This window comes from Martes martes (assembly GCF_963455335.1).
Source record: "Martes martes genome assembly, chromosome: 14".
NCBI classification, from domain to species: Eukaryota; Metazoa; Chordata; class Mammalia; order Carnivora; family Mustelidae; genus Martes; species Martes martes.
The window spans coordinates 32,013,440-32,038,321 of NC_137902.1; the positions used below are offsets into that span (position 1 = coordinate 32,013,440).

Here is a 24,882-nt window from a genome sequence, read left to right on the forward strand (position 1 = left end):
TGGTATTTAAAAGCTATGAGACTGAGATTACTTAGGTAAAGAAAGGAGGACTAAGTCGGAATTGGATAGAGAAAGAGGCAAGGGGTGGATTTTCCAGATAAAATCCCTAGGAAATGAATGAAGACACAGTGTGCTAATGAACATGGTATGATTTCATGTCACAAGAATATGAATTATTCAAATGAAATAATAACATAAAAGTAGTAAAACCTCATCTTATATAAAAAAACTTGTAATACCCAAATTAAGAGAATTAGTTTTAGAATTTCATAATTTTAAATCAGGTTGGCTGAGTGAATTATAAACTGCATTTATGCAATTGGCACATGGCTGTGCCTTTGGCTGGCAAGCAGAAGGTTCCAGCATCTTTTGCCATTAATAGTCTGTAAACTACACTGTTCTTTATCTGTGCTGGAACTTCTGCAAGCCATTTTGATGACTAAGTATAATTCACTGTTAATACATTTCAGGTTTTTCATCCTAAAATCGTACCATCCAAAAGTTCATTGTTTATTTATTATTATTTTTTTTTTTTTAGAGAGGGAGGGCCTGCAGAGGAGGGGAGAGAAAGAGAATTTTAAACAGTTGGAGCTCAGTGTGGGGCTTGATCTCACAACCCTGAGATCATGACCTGAGCTGACATCAAGAGTCGGACATTTAACTGACTGAGCCACCCAAGTGCCCCAGAAGTTCATTAAATGAAGGCTCTCCAAAGTGACAAACAGTGCACGAAAGCCATCAGTTGTGTAATCAAAGTTAGATATGATCATGTCCTATGAAAAAGGCCAAATGCCTTTTTTTGGTTTGTAGAACCACAATGTAGGAAATATTTAGAACATCTCTGAAATAACCAAGGATAAATGTTATAAGATAAAAAGCAGCAAAAATAGACCACGATGGTTGTCGGAGAGAGATGCATTTCAGGGAGCACCCATATCCTTCAACTGCCCTTGACTGGCAGGGGAAAATCTGTTCTAAATCCTACACGTTTTTATTTGTTTGTGGGCTTTGGGCACAAAATGCAGCCATTCCATATTGGTTTTGTCCCTTTCTAAGAGAAATTGCCCCATTGAGCTACTTGCACATTCTCATTGAGTTCCTCTATTTCCATTTTGTGCTACCTGGTGAGTTTCTTCAGTCTTGTTATCTCCAGGCTCCATAGACATTTTCGCTGCCTTCCTGAAGTCGCCACTCAAAGTTGGCTGGCCACCTCCCTGGCCCCCTAGACTTCATCTCTGACTGCCCTCGAGAGCCTCTCAGCTTAGCCCTCCCCAGAGGCTTTTCAGGATCTTTTCGGAATCCCTTCTTTGAGGACACTGTCACCCCTTCCCCAGGTCTGGTCTTTTCCTTCCTTTTGTGGACATGACAAGAGGCCACATGTGCAGCTGTTGAGGGCAGTGTGATAAGCAACCTTCTGGAATGTGCTGTTTCAAATCACTTGGGCAATGGGCATCCCTAACTTGCATTTTTGTGTATTTCCAAGCCCTCATATTTCACTGAAAATATTCTCAAAGGGACTTCTGGGGTATCTACTAAGCACTGATTACATAACATTCTCTATCCATAACCGGTGGTTTATGGCAAAGTGGAGGTTTCAATGGACTGGTATTTGTGATGATTGACACCAACCTGGGTTTTAATTTGTCTTTTATCATAGAGTAGAACTTAAATATGCTTAAAAAGAATGAAAGTTACTGATAATCAGCGGAGGAGGATTTCTCCTCTCTGATTCCTTCTTAGTAAGTGCTTTTAGGGATTAAACAAAACAAAACAAAACTGGTACCTTCTCATGTCCCCAGAGACTGAGTGGTCAGGCATTAAAAAAAGTGGTGGTATTCTCCTTAAGTTGAAAAGCGAAACAGTGCTTCAGTGCTGGTACACATGTAGACTGTCTCAGGAGAAGATGCTAGAGAGGAGTAGCACTTTGAGAAGGGCAATGGTATAGGAAGGATGTTTACATTTCATTCTATACCCTTTATAGGGAAAGGGTATTTTTTTTTTAGGGAAAAAAAAAAAAGGTCCAAAGTGGAGTGACTCGTGCTAAGGCCCATGTCCGCAAACTAAGACTTAATACCTAGCCTACCTCTGTAACCTTCAACAGTCAATCTGAAATTACCTGGTCAGCACTAGTGAGGAGGGAATCTGCCTGATAGGACCCCCCCCCCCCCGCCCCTCCCGCCTTCCCCCAAAGGAAGGTGACCTTGCCTGAAACAGTCCACTTTTTGCTAGAATAACTTCTCTGCCCCACCTCCTTCTGCCTAAAAAACGTCTTCCATTTTGTATAGCTCCTCAGAGCTCCTTTCTCCTAGGTGGGAGGCCACCCAATTCGTGACTCAGTGGATAAAACCAGTAAGATCTTTGAATATACTCCGTTGTTTTGTTTTTTAACAGCTTCTAATTTCTTTTTGTATCATGTTTATGTGTTAGCTTTAAAAAGCATGATAAGTATCCCTTTTCACTCTTAATACATGATCTAGAAATAGAAAGCTTCGAGTTTTTCATTACTTGGTTCTTGGAGTACTCTTGCTCGATGTGCATTTTGATGGGAGACATTGCCTTCACTTGTTCCGAGGCTCCACGTTTTTCAGCAGGTTGGGACTAGGCTTCTTTAACTTGAATTTCAAATTTTTGCATATCTTTTGCATATATCAGTCAGTCCAATTGCTTTCTTTCCTCCTTCCTTCCCTTCTTTCAGAAAGGATTTAAGGCTGTTTCTGGCTGATATTTTATTCCGCGGCTTTAGACAAAATGTGAATTTGAAGTGAGGTGGTAGGCTTGCCAGGAGTTGAACCACAAATCATTGCTGTTTCTACCGGACCTCTCTCTGTCGCCCTTCGAAGCAAAGTATTGAGGAATAGGAGATAGAATTTGAAACAAAATGGTGGACGGTTTCTAACCCCAGAGTTCAGTCTAATTTAAAAGCAGCCCAAGCTCATTTTCCTTAAGGATCTCAGCTACTGGAGGGAAATGCTGAGGGTGCAGTTTGCATGAGTTGTCACCTGTCTGTAAGCGAAGGCTGGAAGTCAGGGTCTCAGACCAACGCTGCAGGCTCCAGTACTGCTGTGGGCTGTGTGTGTGCTGTTGAAGGCTGCCTGCGCAGGGGTCACTGTCTAAACGCAATTCCCTGGGCTGGCTGTATTGGTTTGTGTCACCAGCGTTTCATTCGGCCACTTCCCAGCCTGAGTTATCGCGTCCTGCAAAGACATGCTGTTCCTCTCTGGCAGCAGCGACATTTTTGAGGTGTTGGTATTTCTCCAGGAGATTTACACATTTGATTTTGTACTTTTCAAACAGGAAGTTTTATCACATTTGTCGGCCACGTGTGAAAACAAGATATTTTTCTCCTTTTCCATTCAGTGACCACAAATAGAGAGTGAGGAAGCCCTTTTGCTTTTCTTTTTCCTCCCTGGTTTGGGGAAGTAAACATTAGATCGTACTTGTGGTCGTCACTAAAACGGGGAGCTCATCACCCTATATCTCCCGTGATTACTGAACGTCATGGGAAGAAATCATTCTCATCGCTCCACTGACTAATTTAGAAAAGGCACCATCTGATACCTACCTCCCAGCGTGGTGCCCTCATCCCGCAGTCTCCTTATCAACGTGGAGATGACTCACTCTGTTTTCCTCACTCTGAGAGATTTTTCTCTGGTTTGCTGATCGTGGCAGTGATTAAATAAAGAATGGTTCCTGCAGAGGTATGCTGGAAAAAATAACCGCTTGTGCTTGAACTTGCACAGTTGAACTTCACTATTATAATCAGTGAGGTATTGTTTCTTAGATTTTTTGGGAGAGGGTTCAGGAACCCCTCTAAGGTCCATATGCACAAGCCCAGTACGCATATATAATGTGTTCGCATTTTTTGGTGGTGACGCTCCTCCCCCCAGTTGTCATGCCTTCTTGCTTAGTCACAAAAACCATTAGCCTGTCCTTATAAAAATGGCTCTGAGTGACAGGTTACCTGCTTTGCACAGCATTTCTGTTGGAGAAAGATTAGGGGAGCCAGCTCTGTTCCAACAGCCTAATCTCAGTGAAATGTGCAACTGCCAGAATTGTCCCAACGTGGACTCCAAAGCTGGAAATACTCTTCTATTTTAATTTTTTAAAAAAAGAGGAAAGAGGTACCTTTTACCTTTTTTGCTTTGTGGCAACTAATTTCATGTTTTTCTCAAGTTCCTTTATTCCCTCCTTCTGCCTCCCTGTTCCAGAGAAAAGTTATTGTAGAGGAATACAGGTTTTTAAAAAAGTATTTAGAGATCAGCCTTCATTTTCCAGCAAACTTTGTGTTTCTAGGTGTTGCATTTGTTCCCGGAGTTAATTGTGTTTATGGCATCCGGTCTGTTGTGGCAAGTTGCAAACTAGCTGCCCACAAAACACCAGTTTTAAGTTTTTCGAAGTAAGTGTCCAGAATTTCAAGTCAGGAGATTTCACATAGTTTGATTTCTTTCTTTCTCTTTTTTTTTTTTTTCATAGTTTGATTTCTAACTCCTCTTGACAGCGAGAATATGTTGCAGGATCGAGCCATGTTCTTGCATGGGAGCAGTGTGGACTAGAGTGAGAACCAGTGTTGTCCCCTCTGGGGGTGGCAAGGGGAGGCATTTAGATCCCAGTTTGCTGTAGTCCCCACACCACCCACTTGTCACTTGCGTGGCCCTCTCAGGCTATTGGTTTCATAACCCCTGACTTAGAGTTTCTGTTTAAAACCTTATCTTGAAAAATCAGGGGATCTTGAGGTTTAGCAAAACATCATTTTGGTGTCCTCCTATATAAATAATGGAAACCAAATTTAAAATGATAGGGAGGAAAATACTTGAAGCAGTGGAATAGTGGAAACAAATATTTTTTCCCTAAAGAGATCTGTGCATTTTTAAATGAGAGGAAGGAAAGAAAGCAATAATGTAATTTTTGGAGCATTCTTTACAAATACCAAGTCATTGTATTAGTTTTGAAACATATCATGTACTCTGCATAATATGATTTGCTCATAAAATTACCATATTGAGAACATTTATACAAATCTAATCATATTTTCTTTTAAATATTTCCCTTTTTCCCCCTTTCTTTCAAACAGAACTGAACTACTGAACTTGAAGGAGCAAAACATTTTTTTATGGTTTTCCCCCCCTTTCTACAATAAGACCAAGACCTAAAACTGGATGACAGAAGTCACCATTTTCATGAGACACGGTTCTTAGTTTTTGAGCCCTTCCAAAGTAACTAGTAGGTTACGGGAAAGGAACTTCATATGAACATGACCAAGCCAACAAACCAACCTAAAACTTTTAAGAAGCATGTGAATTTAATTGAAACCATTCCCATTTTATGAGCTTTGTGATGGGCAGTTTGTGTCTTCTAATGATGCCTCTTTTCCTATTAAAGTTACTCTTGTAACCTTCTTGTAAACAAAATGCTAGCCAGAATGCAGTCTCTGTCCTTCAGTTTCTAGGTTTAAGGCATGAGCCAATCACCAGGGAGCCTGGTCTCCTCACCCTGGCCACCCGAGGGCCCTGACCTACCTTAGAACTGCCTCCCCACCCTGGGCTTCATCTGTTTCTTGCATTAAATGAGATCGTATTGAGGGTTCCCCTCAAAGGCTAACTGTCTTGAACTCTCTGTCATATGTCATATGTCCCTCTGAGTCCTGGGCAGGAGTTTGGGGATGCCCTGGTGTGCTGGCCACATAACCAGTTCCATGGGGTCAGAAGAGCAGAGTCTCAGTGGAGAAGGTTCCTCCTCTTGTCAGGAATTCCTCATGCTTGCCTCTACTATACAGAGAAGAACTAGGTGTAATGAGATTTGTACTCGGTGACTTCGTGGCCCAACCCTACGCTCCCCACCCTGGGAGAGAACTCCCTAGCTCTGCTTAATGGATGGGGCAAAAGTGAACTAGGAAGAGAGATTTTTACCTTGTTGGCATTCTGTAGAATATTTCTGATGCTAGGTGCTCCCAGGTCTATAAGTGGACTCCTCATCACTGGCCAGACAGTCTTCACACTTGAATCATACAGTCCTGGTCACACTTCTCCTTTATGTCTCTGTGGCAGGTCCAACCCCAGTTACGTACAGTCTTGTGGCAAAACTGTTGACTGTAACAAAAAGTGAATGGCAGACAGAGAGGCTTTCACAGAGTAAACAAGACATATTCTAGAACGTGATCAACATAGGATGGTCTCCTAGTGGCTGCTGTGGGTGTTTTGTGCTGGGCCCGTGTCCGCGGTTGGCTGAGGGTGTGATCCCCCACTTACTTTCCTTGTCTGACAGCTTATAATGGCACGTAGGGCATGGAAAGAGAAATAGATACACATCCATACACATACAGTGTACCATTGTATGTGTATCCATACACATACAATGTACCACATATACATTAAATGTATTGTGTTCATATTTTATATTAAATATATTGGCATACTTTAGGAAATCTATTTCAGAAGTAAATGATGCTGCAATGATTCTGTGCTGCTTGGGTCGGCTGTGCGTGTTGGAGCCCAGCAGGGACCAGAGTCTAGGCTTGCAAGGGCCTTGGGATTGTTTTAAACGGCTCTTGGCAGATTCTAGGCTGCATTCTTGGTTCACATGCCTGAAGATACTGTGGACTTTGCAACTCTTTAGATTGTCTCTTCAACATCAGATTCATTGATCTGCTGACTTGTTTATTCAGTCGACATTGATGGAGTAGCTAATACTTGTGTAATGCCTTTGGCCTGTGGGTTGTATCCACGCCCCTTATCCCCCTTAGATGTGCTTGTTTCAGAGTCCGGCCAGATAGCCTGCCTATCTGTAGGCAATAGCCTGCCTTGATCAAGGCCTGTGGTTTTTGTTTCTTAATAAAGTCTTTTTACTTTTTTTTGTACTTGAGAGCAGATATACCCACGGCATGGCCTGGGCTATTTGGGAAGGAGCTTGGGATAGGTGGGCAGAAGGGTTGCTACGGGAGCTGGGTTTGCACAGTGATGCCCAGGAACAGAGGTGGTGGGAGTCCTCTCCTGAGCATGAGTGGGTGGGTGGGAGGCGCTTGTGGCTCGGAGGGAGATGGAAACTATTTGGAACAGCTGCTGTGGGCTGGGCAGTAGGGGCTGAGCAAGAGCTGAGAGCAAGGGCTGCCGGGTGCCTGGGCGGAAGCTCTCGTGGACAGCAGGTGTGGCTTGGCTGTGTGACTCGGGGGTGAAGGGAGAGGCTGGGGGGGACGGGCGGGTAGAGATTGGATGGTTGCTTGATGGTTGACCTAGTGTAGGCATACACCAACCCTGAGAGTGTGGCCATACAGGGAGCTGTTGAGGTGGACAGTAGGGACATTGAGGGGGCCTGGGGGCGCTGGGCGGCATCTCTTCTTAGCATGGCTTATAAGGCCCTTTGCTCTGAACTCCTCCCGCTGTGCACTCCCCGTGGGCCATTCCCGTGTGCTTTGATACATATTATTCCCTCCTCCAAATTCTTCCCTCCTCCAAGCTCTGGCCCAGGCAGCACTGCTGGGAGACTGTTCCTGCTTGCACTCTTCTCCGTTCTCTGCTGGGTCAACTGACCCTGTGCCCCGTCCGCATGTGTCTCCCATGGCACCGTGGACACTTGTTTACAGGCTGCTGGCATCTGTGGGTCGATGGGCCCATTGAGTACACGGCCGTCCTCGTCCCTAGGCGTACAGAACGTGTTCAGTATATGTTTGCTGAGTGGAGGCCTAACTGCTGTGTTGCAATATTAGTTTATAACAGAATATTAGATCTGGAAGAAAACTGCGAGATCAGCTGGCCCCAAAAGAACTATTCTTTTTTTTTTTTTTTTAAGATTTTATTTATTTATTTGACAGAGAGATTACAAGTAGACAGAGAGGCAGGCAGAGAGAGGAAGGGAAGCAGGCTCCCCACTGAGCAGAGAGCCCGATGCAGGGCTCAATCCCAGGACCCTGGGATCATGACCTGAGCTGAAGGCTGAGGTTTTACCCCACTGAGCCACCCAGGCACCCCCAAAAGAACTATTCTTTTTGTTGTTCATGGAGAACTGAAACTCAGAGAGGTTGAGGGCCTGATCCGATGTCACACAGCTTGCTCAAGGCAAAGCTAGGACTCCCATTCACCTTCTCTGAGTCCAGATGCCACGTTCTTTGCACTAGACCACAACAGCCTCCGACAGTGTCTGCGTGTGACTTGTACGTGTGTGAAGAGGGCGAGCGTCTGCCTCTGCTGAGCGCACGCTTGCTGCCTCGCGTCTCTGTTCATAGGGGTGTGTTATCTCATTTTTCTCGCACGGAGGGAAACCGCGTCCCAACAACCCGAGGCCCTTTTCCTCTGCATCGTGCCAGGTTTACAACAGCCCTTACCTCACTGCTTCCCTTTCCCTTTCCGGGTTCGTCCCAGTTTATCTTTGGTCAGGGCGAGCATCAGCAACGGTTTCTAAGTAAATAGAGGAACTGCAGATTCAGGGTTGGCGCGTCCAGCGCTCAGTGCTTTGGGTGTCCGCCTGTCCCCCCCTTCTGGCTGCTGTCATTGCTACTCCCGTCTCCAAACTGCCCTGATTTAGCATGTGTTTAAGACTGGTGGCGCGCAGTGGAAGTTTCCTTCTTGGAGCAAGCATAAGAGCTGTCAGAGCCCTGAAAAAGGAAAGCCTTCAGGGAACGAGAGTGGGCACATGCCTGAACCATTCTGTACCGGTAAACAGATCTGTCGGTTTCCAGACCCATCCTTGGAGAACGGCATACATTTGGGGGTGTCTAGAAATGCTGGTTGTGTGTTTTCCGTCTCCAAAACTTGCCTCTGAGCTCTTGGATAGTATCTGGTGTTCTGTCTAGGGTTAAAGTCTCCGTGTGACAGAGGGTGGGGTGTGGCCAGTTCCCTGACCGCCTTTTCACGGATGACGCAGTTTCGAGAGGTTGGTTCCAGTTCCCTGCAGATCCTCTCAACTCCCTGCCCATCAGCCTTGGTCCGAAGTACCGTCGGGTCAGTTATAGAACTAGAAGGTCCACTTGTTGAGTGCTGGGGGGTGGGGTGACAGGTTTGAACCTTGGGGCTCCTCTGTTAATTGACCAAACAGTATATGGCAACAAAACAAAACAAAACAAACCCGCTTTGGTAAAAATGCTTTAGAGACCAGGGTCTTCAGATTTTCTTTTTTACTTTAGGGAGCTCTGCAACACTGCTCTCCCTGAGCTCTTCCATATTCCTCTCTTCTTTTCCTTTGCCATATTTCTCTTTTCTTTTTTCTTTTTCTTCTTCTTTTTCTCCTTCTCCTTCTTCTTCTTTCTTCTTTTTCTTTCTGTAAGATGATGTCCACTGCCCCCATTAGCTTAGAAATCCTATGTCTTGGAACAGGTCCACTGTCTTTGGTTTTACGGGGCTTCTGAAGCCACTTTGGACCTTCCTGGCTCCCAGCCACTTGGGAGCCTGTTTCTGATTCTCCCTGGGCTGGTCTTGAGTTCCAGGTCTTGAGCTGGAAATACATCAGCCAAGGATTTGGATTGTATCAGGAAGTATTTTGATTTTCTATATTTTCTGCTTGGCATCTACTCATTTCCTTCGGGGACATCCCCTTCCTTGGGAAAAATAATTCCAAAGATGCTCGTCTGACTGATGAGCTAATAAGAAGGCACTCTCCAACCAGGCGCTTCCTTTTAGGGATCTTGGCTTGTCAGGCACAGGTCACTGGGTGAGACGGGGATCACCCATTGTCAAATGTTCCTGACAGCCACTCATCCTTGACCCACCCTGCAGGCAGTGGTCCTTATGTTGGCTAGTTTTGGGACAGAACCAGCTTGGACTATAGCAGATGTTGATCAGAATGTGTTTCTAAGGTGTCAGCTAGCCCACTGCCGCTGTCTTCCAAGTAGTGGCATCTCCGAGCCCCAACCCTAAGCTCTCATCCAGGTATGTGTAATCTTTCTTCGTGGTGCCATAACCTCTCTGTAGTCATGCATGGGAGCATTAGAAGGGGCTCTGCTGGGGCCCCAGAGCCGTGCTGGGATCTTAGCCGGAAGCTCCCTGAGGATCACTGTAAGGACCACTAAACTTCACTGCTCCTTCCAGGAACCTGGTTTCTGCGAAGCAGGTGGTCAACTAGGGTACTGCCCCCTCCCCAGATTCCCCCCTACGTAGGTAGACTTCACATGTGTTCGTCTCAGATTTTATCTTATTAGGTTTGATTCATCTTATGACCTATGAGGAACGTTTAATATCCAGCTTTTGTCATCTCTCAAGGTGATGAGCCCTCCTTCATGTGTGTCACCTCTAGATAGGAGTCATTGACCCAGATGTATGGGTCAGGGCCGAGTCCATGTGTCTGCAGGCTGGTGGCTCATTTGTCCTGGTATAAATCTGCCTCTGTGCGCCTGTTCATGTTCATGAGAATAGTCCTGAACTCTTAAAACCTGACTCAAGGGAAGTGACACTCATCTAATTATCTGTCTTATAAATCGAACAAAAAAGGGAATTGGTTAACCTGACTTACAGTGGTTTATGGTGAGCCTCTGGTTTGTAGTGAACTGGTTTATAAGGAACTTCTGACAGTTTTTGGCGATCGTCACTTTCTTGGATATTGTATTAATTTTAATTTGTTTAAGTTTAATTTATTTAATACTCCAGGCTAGGGCACCTGGGTGGCTCAGTTGGTTAAGCATCTGCCTTCAGCTCAGGTTATGATCCCAGGGTCCTGGGATCAAGTCCCTTGCTCAGCAGGGAGTCTGCTTCTAACTCTCCTTCTGCTCCCCCCGCTCCTCCCCGCCACCATGCTCTTGTTCTTGCCCAAATAAATAAATAAAATATTTTTTAAAAGAATACTCCAGGCTAGAATTTTGCTGGACATGGATGCCAAGCCTCTTGGCATATACTTCTAGAATCTTCCTTTTGTGAATTATTTAGTTCCATATCTTTGAACACCATTCCTTTCTTTGAGGTTTCTGTAGGACTCCTGACAGTGATTCATCTGTGGCATGTGTCCATACTTTGTCTGTGGTTGTGATTCATCTGAGCCTAGGAACCTGACTTAAAGCGGCTGTGGCTCTCCCAGCTCCACACCTGTCTTCCGGTCCAGTCTCTTCTTACCAGAGTTGCCTCTTCCAGCATGAAGAACGTTCCCTCAGCACAGGCGAGGAGCTCTGCTCTGCTCTCACTAACATGACACTGGCTTCCCCACACAGGCCTGTACTTTGCTTCTCTTGTCACTCTGATCATAGCTTTGCAAACAAATCAACAAACAGAGACCTACCCCTGATGGTTATTCATGTTTCTCACGTGTTTTAACGCATCCCAGACATTAGCCTTTTGGACTGCCTTCTGACTGATAAATGCTACTGTCCTTTGTTCGGCCTCAACTCTGTTCCATCTTCCTGCGGCCCAGACAGGAAAATAAAGCATTCCGTGCTAGGAGTCCTTTGCAGCCCTTTAAAGGACTTGCCAGGGCCTTTCTGGCTGTCCTCCCCACCCTCTTTGGACCACAGGAGTTTTTCTCCAAGCTCAGATAACCTCTGCCTCCACTTGGCCTTTCCAAGACTTAGCTTCTCACCATCGTGTTCTCTCTAATTTTAAGTTGTGACTGGTCCTCTGGGCTGCCCGGTGTAACCGTGCAGAGCTGAGTTGGTGACTCAGGACCGGATGAGCCATGTTGACTGCCCAGAACTTTTATTCCCACCCTGACTCCCCAGGAGACCAGCTCTTGAGAACTCCCACCCAGGGCAGGGCAGGGCTGGGTCCATAGACACATCTGCCTGAGTTGAATTCTCAAGGAGCATCTGAGCCTCTCCCTGAGCTGAGGCAAAAGACCAAAGCCGCCCAGCCCCTGGGTCAGAGAGCCAAAGGAAGGGAATAGGCCAGGGTTGGGCCAGCAGAGCAGACGGGCTGGCTGAGCTGGAAGCAGGACATCTGGGGGAGCCTGGAAACTTTGCTTTCGATAGCTCTGAGGACTCTAATCCAGGGGGCCCAGCCACAGGGAGTTCTACTCTTTTACAAGAGGAACTCAGTACTGGGAGAGTGCCCTCTGAGTCGCCATCTTATTTTGGGATGAGTAGGTCAAGGAGCAGCTCTGTCCGGGCTCCTGGAAGTGCCTCACATTCCCTCATTTTAGACTTGCCATTCCTGTAAGGAAAAGCCTCTTAACTCCTTTACAGATTCTGGATCTTAAGACTCAGGCTGGCTGGAATTTTATCTCTTTACTGTCTGTGGACAAAGATTTACTGAGAAAAATCTCAGTAAGTGATGTTGGTTCAGGGAAAGCTTTTTAGAGGACCCACTTTAGGAATGTGCATTTGCATACAAACAATGAGAGTGCTAATTAAAATGATTCTCACATAGTCATTTTAGCAGTGCAGGGACTGCTGCTTGGCAACACTTGGATAGTGGAAATGAGTGTACTTGGAAATAATAAAGTATTGCTCCTTTCATCCATCTAACCAACTAAGACATATTGCGTGTCTTCTGTTTGCAAGGAACGGGGCTAGAACCGAGGGGGTTGGGCATGAAAGGTCAAGAGTACGGAATCCGATGTTTGCCCTCGAGGGTGACCGACCGAGGGGTTTCCTGGACATGACACTACCCGGAAAGTCCAGGGAGAACCCCGGGGTAATTGGTGATCCTACCTCAGGAATTGAAAGAGTAGTAGGAATTAAACTACCTAAAGTGTTCTCCCTGGTAATGGAGATCACACCTGTTCACATTGTTTTAGAAATTTTCTGTATTCTGCCTTTGGGTTCCCCCCCCCCCCCACCGTACCACACAGAGTAGTCAGATTCCCTTTTGCAGCCATATGCTAACATTGAAAATCTTTCTGTCCTCCTCATCCTCACTGGCATCAGCTCTCACCGTGCACCTGCTGTGTGTAGGGCTCTGGTCTCTGCCCTGATTGAGCCTGGAGGGGCTATGAAAGCCTTTCCAGCTCCCGATGGGACACCACTGCCAGCTCCTTGCCTTTTTAAAAAAGTGTTTTAGGGCATAGAAGGGCAGAATAAATATTTGTGGATCAAAGCTTATCAACTTGGCGGTTAAGCGTGCCCCATCCGGAGTCACATGGACTCAGTTTCACATTCTCGCTGCCGTGGGCTCGCTTCGTGATCTTGGCTTGCTTGTAACTTCACCTCTGAGCCTCGTGGTCCTTGTTTCGGAATCGGGATCAACACGAGTACCTGTATCAGAGGATTGTTACGAGGAAGACTTGGACACGACTCCCAGAGTCTTCCAAGGTGATGAGGGTGAGTTAGTATGACAGCATTCCAGGCAGCTCCTGCCTGTGGTTTTGGCAAAGTAAAGCCATTGTTTGGGTCTCAGCTCTCAGTTAAAATTCTGATGTAATCTCAGGCCCATGTTTAACCCTGCCAGCCCTCATTTCCCCTTTTCTGATCTATATTCAGGTATATATCTAAATGCCATGTATGCATGCTTATCTTAAAAAAAAAAGTACGGCTCCTACAGCACCTTGTGCCTGGCCTGTCATGTTCCATAAATATTTGCTAAATTTTAAAAACTATAAAACTTATTTTATTTTGGTTATTCTAGAATTCTTGTGAGATTAGGTAGGGCAGGTCTTTCCTCCCTTGTCACCTGCCTCTTGTTATGTCTGAGGGTCACGGATGAGAAGCCGATGGGTTAAAATGGTTTGCTGAAGGGAGCCTGGCTGGTAAGTGTGGAAAGCGGGCCTAGAACCCATGGTCTTTGCAATGAAAGTTATGGGCATGCCTCTACACATTTGTCAAGGGCTCATGGGGGTCACAGAAACATAAAGCATTTTAAGCATTGTTATGGTAAATCTGGTGACAAGTGAAGAGTGTATTTACTTCCTCTGTACCTACTGCCCTCACCCAAATGGGCCGTGATCCTCTGGCGTGCTGCTAACCGATGTATGTCCTCTGTGAATTCCGGCATCGACCTTGTACTCTGCAGCTGGGTCTCTGAAGCTTACTAAGGTTGCCAGTTTAAACCTCATCCAGACCCTGGCTGCCTCCTACCTGGCCGGACTCCGGTTGGAGACCAAAAGTTTCTACTGTGTTTATATACCTTGTATCCGAGCCCCTTCAAGGAGCCCAGGTTAAAGTCCTCCTTAACCCCCTTCCCCTGCCTTTATATTTGGTATTGAAACACTTCATTTCTTGTAAGAAACTTAGCTATGAAAGGGGTGTATCAGGGAATGTGAACATCGGTTTAAACCACTTATATTTGCCAGTCTCTCGTTGCTTAAACATCTAACTTTAGATTAAAATATGTTCGTGTTGGTTCATTAACACAGACGCTTTTAAAAAACGCTGCAGCGTCAGGGGTTAAAATATAAAATTCTATATGCGCAACGAAAGGTGGTTTAGTACTTAAGTCCTATTTTTGAGCTCTGGAATTCAATTCCTTCCTGTTACCAGCTGAACCTGGGACTGATGTATTAGATGAAAATATAGTCCTATCTTCAAACGTGGACAACAGGACATTCTGTCCTCCAAATTTCAGCGTTTGAATCGGGTGTTGCAGGAAACTTGGCACCCTCTCTTTCTTTTCAAAATAATAAACAGAGATGATGTCGCCTCAGGTTTCATCTGATGGGGCTTAGATGCTATTGCCTCATAAAGGCTGATTCATAGACAAATGGGAACTAATTATAGTAACTTAAAAATAATGTCCGTGTTTAAATTTGGCAAGGCAAGATGCCTTGCATGTTTTGTAGGACATGAGAGACTCCGTTTCTTCAGTGGCACGGAGGTGACATGCCCATTGCTATTTTAGCCACGCAGTGGCTGTGCTGGGTCACTACCTGCCCTCTTTATTTGATTCTGTTGGGGATTTCTCATGCACACTGCGCGCACAAACACTGAAACTACTCTTACTACCGTCTACACAGGGAATTCTTTCTTGCTAGTTATCCATTGCATTTTTTAAGAGGCAGGTGTCTGAGTGGAAGAAAGTGGATGGCATTTTTAATTTATTTTTTTAGTTTAAGTGTTTTAGAATCACTGCTATGAGAAATTATTTGGTGAAATGAATAGAGAATCATCACAGGGTGTTCTGGTCACTTCTCACCCTCCCTACTCAGAATTAAGTTGGAAGACATTCCACCGTAATTTTCTTCAAATAATTTTTGTCTTTGAATTTGCTTTTTTTTTTTTTTAAGATTTTATTCATTTATTTATTTATTTGACAGGTAGAGGTCACAAGTAGGCAGATAGAGAGGGGGAGAAGCAGGCTCCCTGCTGAGCAGAGAGCCCGATGTGGGGCTCGATCCCAGGACCCTGGGATCATGACCCGAGCTGAAGGCAGAGGCTTTAACCCACTGAGCCACCCAAGTGCCCCTGAATTTGCTTTAAATAAGTAGGTGATACGTGACCATGTTCAGAATTCAAAAATTAGAAAAATCTTTGTGATGGAAAGTAAATCTTTCATGTGTGTGTCTCTCTCTCTCTCTCTGTGAATTCCTGCCCCAGCCCTCTCTTCGGAAGCAGTGCTGGGCACCGGTTTCTTGTAAACTGTGCTCAAGATTTTCTCAGCATCTGTAAATCTGTATGTCTATTTTCTTCACACAAATGACTTCATGCTATCCGTGGTGTTTTGAACTTGGCTTTTCTATTTAACCATAATCTTAGAAATGATTCCATTTCACATCTTGAGCTACCTCATGGTCTTTAAGAGTTTTGTTGAGTAGCTGCGTCAGAGCATAGAAAAAATAGTCTATGAGTGGTATTTAGGCTCTTTTCCCCTTCTGCCGCTGAAATCATGGCGTACTGATAATCCCATACATCTGCTATGGGATGGGCGCTCCCTCTCGGTGGTTATCAGTGTGGGCTCTAGAGCCCAAGGGCCTGGGTTGAAGTCTTAGTTTCTTCATTTACTACTGAGCTCTAGGATCTTGGCCAGTTACTTATTCTTACTGGACCTCAGTTTCATCATTTCTAAGATGTCTTTATCTTAGAGGCAGGATGTGATGATTAAAAGCCTTGGTCTGTAGAAAGCTTATGCACAGTGCCAGGCACGTTGACAGGTCTGTACCTGTTCACTAGTGGTATCGTTTTGTGTGATGTGGAAATATCTGAACTTATCTCTGCATGTTTCTGAACCACTACTAGTAACACACAGTTTTTGAGTTTGTGGGTTCCAGCTCCTAAATTTACTGAAATGCCATGTTCCTCCTCCCCTTCCCCCTTTCTTGTTGCTTCTGTGTACATCCTGGAGGAGGAAAGGGAAGATTGGATTTCTGGCCACTCCACTCATGTGTCCAGACCCCTTCAAAGGTATCAAATACATTGCCCATGGTGATACTTTTTAACAAATGGCTCAAAAATTTCCCCCGTCTGTAACTAGCTTAGAACTTTATGATACTTAAATATGTTACATTTAGGCAAATACATTGTGTGCGTGTGCGTATGACTCAAATTTATTTAATGATTTCACCATATTTGAAAGTATAAATCTTTGGAAGAGACCGGAGAGTGTATTTACCCTGATTTAGTTAACTTCAGTGGAAGGTACAGGGACTTATGTTACCTATGAATCTCACATCATCGAAGACCACCACTTTTGGATTCAGACAAACCAAAGGTAAAGTCCTGGTGTTGGCATTTGCCAGGTGTTTGACCATACACTTACAGGGTGTTGTAAATGAAGGTATCCACCCACCTCCTAGGACTTCAAGGCTGATGAGAGAGTAGATAAAGGACCCAGCAGTGTATGGCACACAGCAGGTGCTTGAGGACATCCGTTCCTTTACCCTTCCTGCCCTGCGTCGCACTTCCTCCTGCCATCAGCACGGCCCTTGGACGTAACCTCTCCCACGTGGATCCCAGTGTTCTTCCTCCCCACTATCCTCCTGACTTGCCCTACGGCTAACCCGTGTGCCTTTTCTGCTTCTGCTGGGAGAGCAGATGATGTCCGAGTGGTTATCACTTGCATCTTCCCCGTTGTTAACCAGTTTTCAGTGAAGCCGGCAAGTGAGTGAGTGAGAGTCAGGCTTGCTGTTTCTCTACCCTAGTGAGGTCATTGCTGTTCCTTTGAAAGCAGTAGCAAGTGACAGCCTTGCAAGATTGCAATTAGGGGCCACAGAGCGTTACACCAGCTCCTGAGGTGATCATAGAGAATGGTGTTTTCATTCTTGGCTATTCCTTTGGAGAAAATTTGCTATAGCCAACTTAAAACTAATTATTTTCCCAGATAATTCTTTTTGTGGGGGAGGTGGATGTGCGGGAGAGGTCTTGAAAATGTTGCACTTCATCGAAGCTCCATTAGAAGGCACTTGCAGGAGGCCTGCTCTGACCGTTTTACCCCCACTTCCCAAAAGAATCATGAGCCAGCTGGCTTCCAGACTCAGTGGCCACCTTTGCTTGGCCCTTGGTTTAATGTCTTGGAGGTGGACCTCTGGGCACCCAAGGAGGGGAAGTGAAGCTACAGCTGGAAAGGGAGCAGGAAGACTTTGCTAGATCCTCCAAATCACTCCTTTGGAGAGGAGCTACTCTATTTTGCATGAAGTGTTTTGCTGTGAATTTTTGAAATAGCAGTCACACCCATATTCAAATGTAAGAACCAGGGTGCTCTCCAAAGACATGCACAGCCAGGTCCCTTCCATTCCGCAAACAAATATGTGGATAATAGGAACCATTGTTGCCACTTGGAATGTTCTTCCCAGTTATCCTCCCCACCCCCCCTCAGGCTTTCATATCCTTTCACATCTAGCAAATTCCCACTGTCTGGTTTTTGTAGTTTTTTTTGACTCTGGACTGTTTGGCTATTAGGTAAACCCTTGTGTGTTGAACTGTTAGTTATTAACCCTGTTGTCATGTAGATTCATGTAGGCGTTTTCCTGTGTCAATGCCTTGGCTTCCCTGCCAGGTCTTCACTCTTTAGGCAGGGGTGCTGGGCTCCTGTGCCACTGTAGATGTGTGTAGGGCAGAAAGCATGCTTCCTTCCTTCAGCAGCAGCAGCAATGCCCCAGCCCCCCAGGACTGTTGGAAATGCACAGCTGACCTGCTGAATGAGACTGTCTGGGCTCAGCAGTCCGCAGTTTCATGAGCACTCCTGGCCATCAGCTGTATGATGGAGTTAGAGACCCTCTGCTATGGTGAGAAGCACGAGGGTCTGGGGGTTGGGGGCGGGCATGGTCTAGGACTGATGCCACTTCTGCTGTTTGCTGATTGACCTTAGGGAAGGGAGTTTTTCTGTCTCTTCTCTCCCATTCGAGGGTTAGTTTGTAGAAGTTTGTTCTGCAGGATATTAATGGGTGCCCTAGAGAATCAGGTGGGGAAACCATTATGTGGGCAAATAAATGAACAGAATGCAGCTGCCTTAGTGAATTTCAATAGGATTTCTTATGGCCAGACTTCTCAGATACCTAAATTTGTCACTGAAGGTCAAGGAGAGTCGCTGTGGAAAGAGGTGGCAAATTTGTTAGATTCTAGAATGTCTTTGCTGTTGCCTGTTGGCTTTTCTGGCAACAATATTTTGTGGAACACATTTTGGGAGATGCTGGACCAGGTGATGTGTGAGCGTCCTATTAGCCTTCAATTTTTTTTTTTTAAGATTTTATTTATTTATTAGAGAGAGAGACAGCAAGAAATCTCAAGCAGGGGGAGCAGCAGAGTGAGAGGGAGAAGGAGGCCTCCCGTTGGGCAGAGACACCCCCCCCCCCGGCCCCCCCGCCATGGGGCCCAATCCCAGGGCCCTGGGTTCATGACCTGAGCTGAAGGCAGACACTTCACGGACTGAGCCACCCGGGTGCCCCAGCCTTGCAATTTCAAAGCTCTGTAAATCTGTAAATGAGTCCAAAACTTCAAACGTAGGGCGAATCAGACATGATGCCAGGATTTATAATTTGGGTAAATCAGACTTACACAACAACTTGAGCATTGGAACAAAACGGAAGTAACTAAACACTGAAGGATAAAAGGTTACATATTTTTAAAGCAGCAAGTTTTTCTTAGGTAAAAAACCATGTACTACTAGGGGAGAAGCAGGGAAGGCAAGTTAAGGCAAATGTCACTTCCTAAGCGTATTGGGAGTCCTGGCAGGAATCCTATGGCACATTCAAATCAGGTAATTTTAGGAGATTTAAATAAAGGAACTATTTATAAAAGGTGTAGGCAGAGTTTGGGAAAAGCAACAATGGTTGACGCAGGACTTACTCCTCTGTATATGCAAGGTTTTTCATGTATCCGGTTCAGTCCTCATAATCACCCCAAAGATAGGTTTTATTATTTCATGCCTTGCAGAGAGGAAAGTGAAGTTCAAGGAGGCAGAGGAAGTTACCCTTCGATGCTAGCTGGGGAACGGAGGCACAGTCACGGCTCTGTCAGACTCACAACCTGGCGCTGTCCCCACGTGTTTCTTTAGAGGAACATCCTCTTTCCCCTCCGTCTTTCTCCGTGTGATGAGGCTGAAAACACTGCTCTCCAGAAGCTCGTGCTCTGAGCCAGATGTGTTACTCTGAGCAATCTGTAGACAGGAGAAGATAGTGCAGTAGGCAAATACTTAAATTAACAGAAGTGTGCAGCTTACGTATATGGGGGAGAGAGAAGGGCAGGCAATAGGTAGTTCCCATGCCCAGGTGGGTTGAGGCTGTGGAAATCTGTCATCCATCCTTTTTTGGGGATTTGTCCCATTCTAGAAAATATTTTTGGGTGCTATGGGAGCCATTGGAAGGGCGTGAATGAGGCCGCTTAACTCGTTGGGGCTGGGACGAGGTAGAGCAAAACTTTGGAGACATATGGCGCAGCTCGGCAAGGCTTGCTGTGGGAGTAGCATGCAAGAGTGCTCTATTCCTAGGTGCCTCCACCAAATGGAGATGGTGCTGGTGGTGGGAGGTGGGCAAGCGAGTGGGAGAAGGAAGAGGTCGTGGTGGGACCCCCGGGTGCTTCTGACTCCAGTTTTTATGCTGGGGCCGGACTGGTCCAGTGAAGTCCCCTTAGCCTAAGACCTTTGTTAGAGGGTGGTCAAGGTTGAGTTTTCTAAGATCTTCTCGATTTTTACCTCTGTCAGGAAGTTTCGGATATGAATGCTTCATTCCTTTTATACCCTGAGAAAACTGAAAAGTCCTGTTTCTGAGGAGGTTACTTTCTCCATGTGATGTTGAGTTTGGGTTGGCTCTTATTGCTCCATTAGAATATATCTTATGGTCAAGTCCTCTTTATTCCAGAAACAAAAACGCCTCTCAAATACTGTGCACAAGCCCTGCCTTTGAAAACATCTGGTAAAAATAACAAGTCGCTTGGAAAACTGTAATTCTCAGATGCGACCCCTGCCTCTCTATTAGCAGGGAGTCACTGGAGTAAACCTTTATTTCCTGTTGCTTCCACACAGCAGTCCTTCACGGAAATATTTTGCGTGTTTCCTTAGGCAGCAGGGAACCTTGAAGGGCAAACAGTGAGGAGGCCCCAGTTAGGAACAGAGATGCCGTCTTTGCCTGGTCACACCTCAGAGGGCCTGGGAGAGCCCGCCTGGGCCCCAGAGCTTTGAAGCTATGCCAGGCCTCTGCCCCAGACCGCTGAACACTTTAGCTTTCCCCCAGGCACCAGCAAGGCCCGACCTGCCACACCTCCAGCTCTTTTTACAAGAGAGGTGTTTTAAAATAGTCTTAAATGTCAGACGTATTTTTTTTCCACAACATTCCTCAGACATCTCATAAATTATTCTGCAGTGCGACTTTAATAGGGATGCTTGGAGAATGAAGAGTTCTTGTCAATGGAGTTTTTGGTAACTTGGACAACTATTAACCCCAGGCCCTCCTGCTTTCTCCACCTCAGAACTCTTTGAGGACAATCATGAACTAGAGAGAATTTCCCTGAAACCGTGCTTGAGGCTGTCTTTGATGACAGAGCTCTTAGCTTCCCTCATAATGTTGTACGTTAATCGAAGTCCTGTGATGTTCCAATATTTGACCCTTTTTGGCTCTCAGGGCATTTGGTGTGGTTCAACTTGATAACAACGGTAAAGAAAGTCGAGGAGTTTGAGCTTGGTGTTTTCTGGCTTCAGAATAGTATCATGAGAAAAAAAGGGTTTTTTTTTTAAATATTTAAGAAGCCTGTGTTACCCACTTTCCTTGCCATTTGGTTCCTAGGAAAAGAGGCAAGTAAAGATTCTGGTTGTAGAATTGGCGTTGCTGCTCTGTGTCTGCTGTCACACTGGCTCTACGCTGGGGGCTTCTACGAGTGTGCATCCCACTCACAGCCACAGACCTCTTTGGGTCAGTGTGTGCTCCTGGGGGTGAGCACGTGAGCCTTCCTTTTGCGGGTTTTTAGTCTGTTTTGTCTTATGGTTGTATTTTACGTAATGCTTACTGACTTGATTTATTTGGGGACGAGTTTCTGGAAACTGGACGAGTTCCAGTTTCTGGAAAACTGGAACTTAAATTATTGGTACGAAGAGATAGGAAATTTGAATTTGGAGCCATCCTAATAGTGTTCAGTGTGTGGTACAAACACAGAATCGTGGTCACTGATGCCCAGAGCGATGCTCTCTAGATGCCTTTTGGCTCATAGATAAAGTGTAATAAGGATGCTAGGATACTTCATTCCATGGTATTTCTCTTTCTTCAACAACTGGATGTTGTAGTTAACCAGTGTCTTTGTCTTTTCAGGCCACTCTAATATAATACCACAGACTGGGTGGTTTAAAAACAATGGAAATTTATTTCTCACAGTTTGGGGACATTCCAGGTCAAGACACCAGCACAGTCATGTGATGAGGCCTTGTCCATGCTGCAGACTTCTCTTCATAGTCTCGTGTGGCAGAAGGGACGAGGGGTCACTCTGGGACCTCTTTTGTAAGGACACTAACCCCATTTATGAGGGCTCCACCCTTAAGACCTAATCGTGTCCCAAAGACCCCACCTTCTAGTACCATCACCTTGGATATTAGGTTTTCAACATATGAATTTTGGGGGGACATAAGCCGTTAGACCAGGGCAACCGTTTGTCATCTGGGACATTCCACTATTTCTTTGTAAATGGATATGGAATGTTAGTATCTAGAAGAATTTTTCATAAGGTGTATTTTGTAACATCATTTGCACTTTTATGTAAAAGCAAATAAAAATATGTATTGCCCCTGTACTACACGTTCAAGGCACTGTGTGAAAATTCAGAAAGAATATTTGTAACAAATAAAGAATTTTGTTCCTCTTGAAATATGGTGTTAGCGTGACATGCTCCTTACCAATTGGCCTATAGAAAAAGAAGACAGTATCCTTTGCAGGAAACAGTGCTGAATTGGGAGTTAAAAGCCCTTGTTTTGTTCCCGTCCAGGTCACAAGCTCACTCCAACCATGTGGGCAGGCCTCTCCTTTCCCACCTGGACTGCTTTCTCCTCTATACGGTGAAGGTATCAAACTGGATTATTTCTAAAATCCTTCATGACCAAATAAACCCAACACTGATTTTTATTGAATACTTTCCACGTAAGTTACTGAGATAGTTCCCAGTAAGTATAAGAGAGTCTCTTTCTTCTGTGGGTTTTTAAAGGTTCCTCAGAGCCAGATAAACAGAAACAAAGCCCCCAAATAGTTATTGACCATCCTCCAAGAATCCGTCACTGCAAAGAGTAGAGTGAACGTGTAGAGTACTTAGCCACCCTTCAAAGAATTATTCCTGATTTACAGAAGAATGAATAGTATGAGAGCCAAAAAGGGAGAAGGTGGGCTAGGCCGCGAGTGCCCCAAGTCAAAGCTGTCATTTGTCAAGCACGGCACTGTGCCCAGCTTTGTGCTGTGTTTGACCAGTGTTAAACCCAAACCAAACCTCCACACGGTAGGAATGCTGTGATTCCTCCATTGTACCCATGTGGAAACGCACATTCACTTGCCCAAGATCACACAGTCGGTCACTGATGGAGCTGATAATTGATACTGAGCCCACATCCTTAATCGCCACATCTCTGTGGGAAGGTGAGGGCGTGGATAGAGAGAGGCAACAGGCCTCTCTTACTGAAGGAAAGTGTGGGTTTGCCAAGGGTTAGTGAGGGAAGGAGAAGGGGACGTTCATGACCATGATCCACTGACACGGACCCATTTCCATGGGTTCTCTCATCTAGATCCCCTTCACTGCCTGGCTGGGGCGCGGGGAAGACTGCCTGTCAGTAAAGTCCGTGGCCCACGCTTGGCCAAAACCCTGCCTTCCAGCCTTCCCCCAGCACTCGTGCCAGAGCTAAAACGAGCCGTGTGTGTTTACTGGAACTTGGGATATCTTCGCCACTTGACTTGACGAGAGTCAGAGCAAGGGAGTAAACAGTTGGACTCAAACAACTACGTGGAACTAGAGAATGACCCCGACAGTAGAACTATGACAAGTTTTTTAAAAATGTTTTCAGATTTTCCAAAACTCTGTCTTACTTCAAACTAATGTTTCTCTTTTAACATCTCCTTTTGTAGAACCAAAAAATTCTAATTTTGGAATGTGCAGTGAATGGCTTAGAGTCTTTCCCTAGTTCCCAGTTCATTCCATGGACCAAAGGGGTCCCTTGTGTCTGGTCACAGGTCTCAGTCCAAGCTCCTGTTCCCTGTCACGCTCTCAGCAGCCAGCCGTGGACCATGTCTAGGCATCCTGTGGCTTTAACAAAACAAGGAGCACCATTATCTGGTCTTTAAGCACCCTCCACGCTTGGCTTGTAGGCCTCTCGAGGGCAATGATGGCGTTCATCTGTGTAGCCAGCCCCGAGCAGTGTGTGGTGCTCAGCGGGCACTTGGTAAAGGCTGGGTGTGTCTGTGGAATGAGCTGTTGCGCTCATTCTCTTAACCACCGGGAAAAAGAAATGCCGTTTACAAAATGAGTGGAGGGAGTAGAAGGAAGGGAAATGCAATGTAAAGCTAGTATGAGGTGGTCTTTATGAGCCTGGGATTGAAGGTCCCTTCAGGTTTTACATCATAATTCCACAGCCTACTGGTCACGTGACCCCAAGGAAGACTTTGAATTGTTGCCTCCTTTTTTCTCTTCTCTCTCTTCTGTCTTTTCTCTTTTCCTTGGAGAGAGAGAGTGTGTGAACATGGGATTGGGTGGGAGGAGCAGAGGGAGAGGGAAACTCAAGCGGACTCCATGCTGAGTGTAGAGCCCAGTGCGGGGCTCAGTCTCATGACCCTGAGATCATGACCTGAGCCGAAACCAAGAGTCAGAGCCTCAACTGACTGAGCCACCCAGGCACCCCAGTGGCCTCCTTTCTAAACTGATAGCAGCAGTACACACATAATCCGCTTATTAGTGTTATAGGAGATACTGTATATAACATGCTACGTATACTGCCTGTGCTTAAAAGGGGAGCTCTTGATGATAAAAATAATTGTATTTTATTTATTGCTAGGGGGACAAATCCGATTTGGCAACCTTCCAAAAGAAACGGGAAGCAGACCTGGGTATATAGCTCCCCGCTTTCCACATTAAAAAAGTTTGCACGCTGCAGAGTGGTATAATCCTGAATACTTTACCGTTACCTGGATCCAGAAACAAGCTCACCAGGGCGTGACTTGTATTTGTGGAAGCTTGGTCCTGCAGGTGAAGAGGCTGTGTTAGGGTGGTGACAGTATGGATCTTTTTCTTTAATTTTCAGGTGTTAAATTCTGTGCTTGTACTTTTTTTGTACTTTAAAAAATAAACCTATTAGATGTAAAAAGAACTGCACTCGAGATGAAAAAGGGATTCTTCTAAAAAAGCATTTGATACTTAACCACTTCGGAATTCTTTGAGTTTTAACTGTTTTCCTGATTGCTCTCTCCCAGAAACTATTTGCTGTTGCTGAGTAGTTAATGCAACCACCTAGTGGAAACATGTTGAGAAGTTAGGAGTTTGAGTTGGGTAAAATGTCACCCTTATAATAATATGATAGGATAAAATATTTAATGGACTTTTAGAAAGCAATGCCTGTTTAATTAAAACACAATGCTCTTTAGATGGCATCAACAGATGTATCAAAATATATCTTTTTTTTCAAGGGTATAGTCATTTTATGGGTTATGGTATGAAACAGT

The 24,882-nt window shown here is 45.3% G+C and overlaps 1 protein-coding gene across 3 annotated transcripts in view; it reads left to right on the forward strand.

Moving 5' to 3' along the window:
* Window positions 1-24,882, forward strand: part of SORBS1 (sorbin and SH3 domain containing 1) — a 224,987-nt gene that overhangs the window by 65,794 nt on the left and 134,311 nt on the right. For 2 of the 3 annotated variants that reach the window (XM_080822788.1, XM_080822789.1), the window contains exon 1: window positions 12,957-13,165. The exons of the other annotated variant lie outside the window; for it this stretch is intronic. The gene's annotated coding sequence lies outside the window, so the exon portion shown is untranslated. Of the gene's footprint in view, window positions 1-12,956; window positions 13,166-24,882 lie in introns of those variants that run through there. 3 annotated transcript variants of the gene reach the window in all.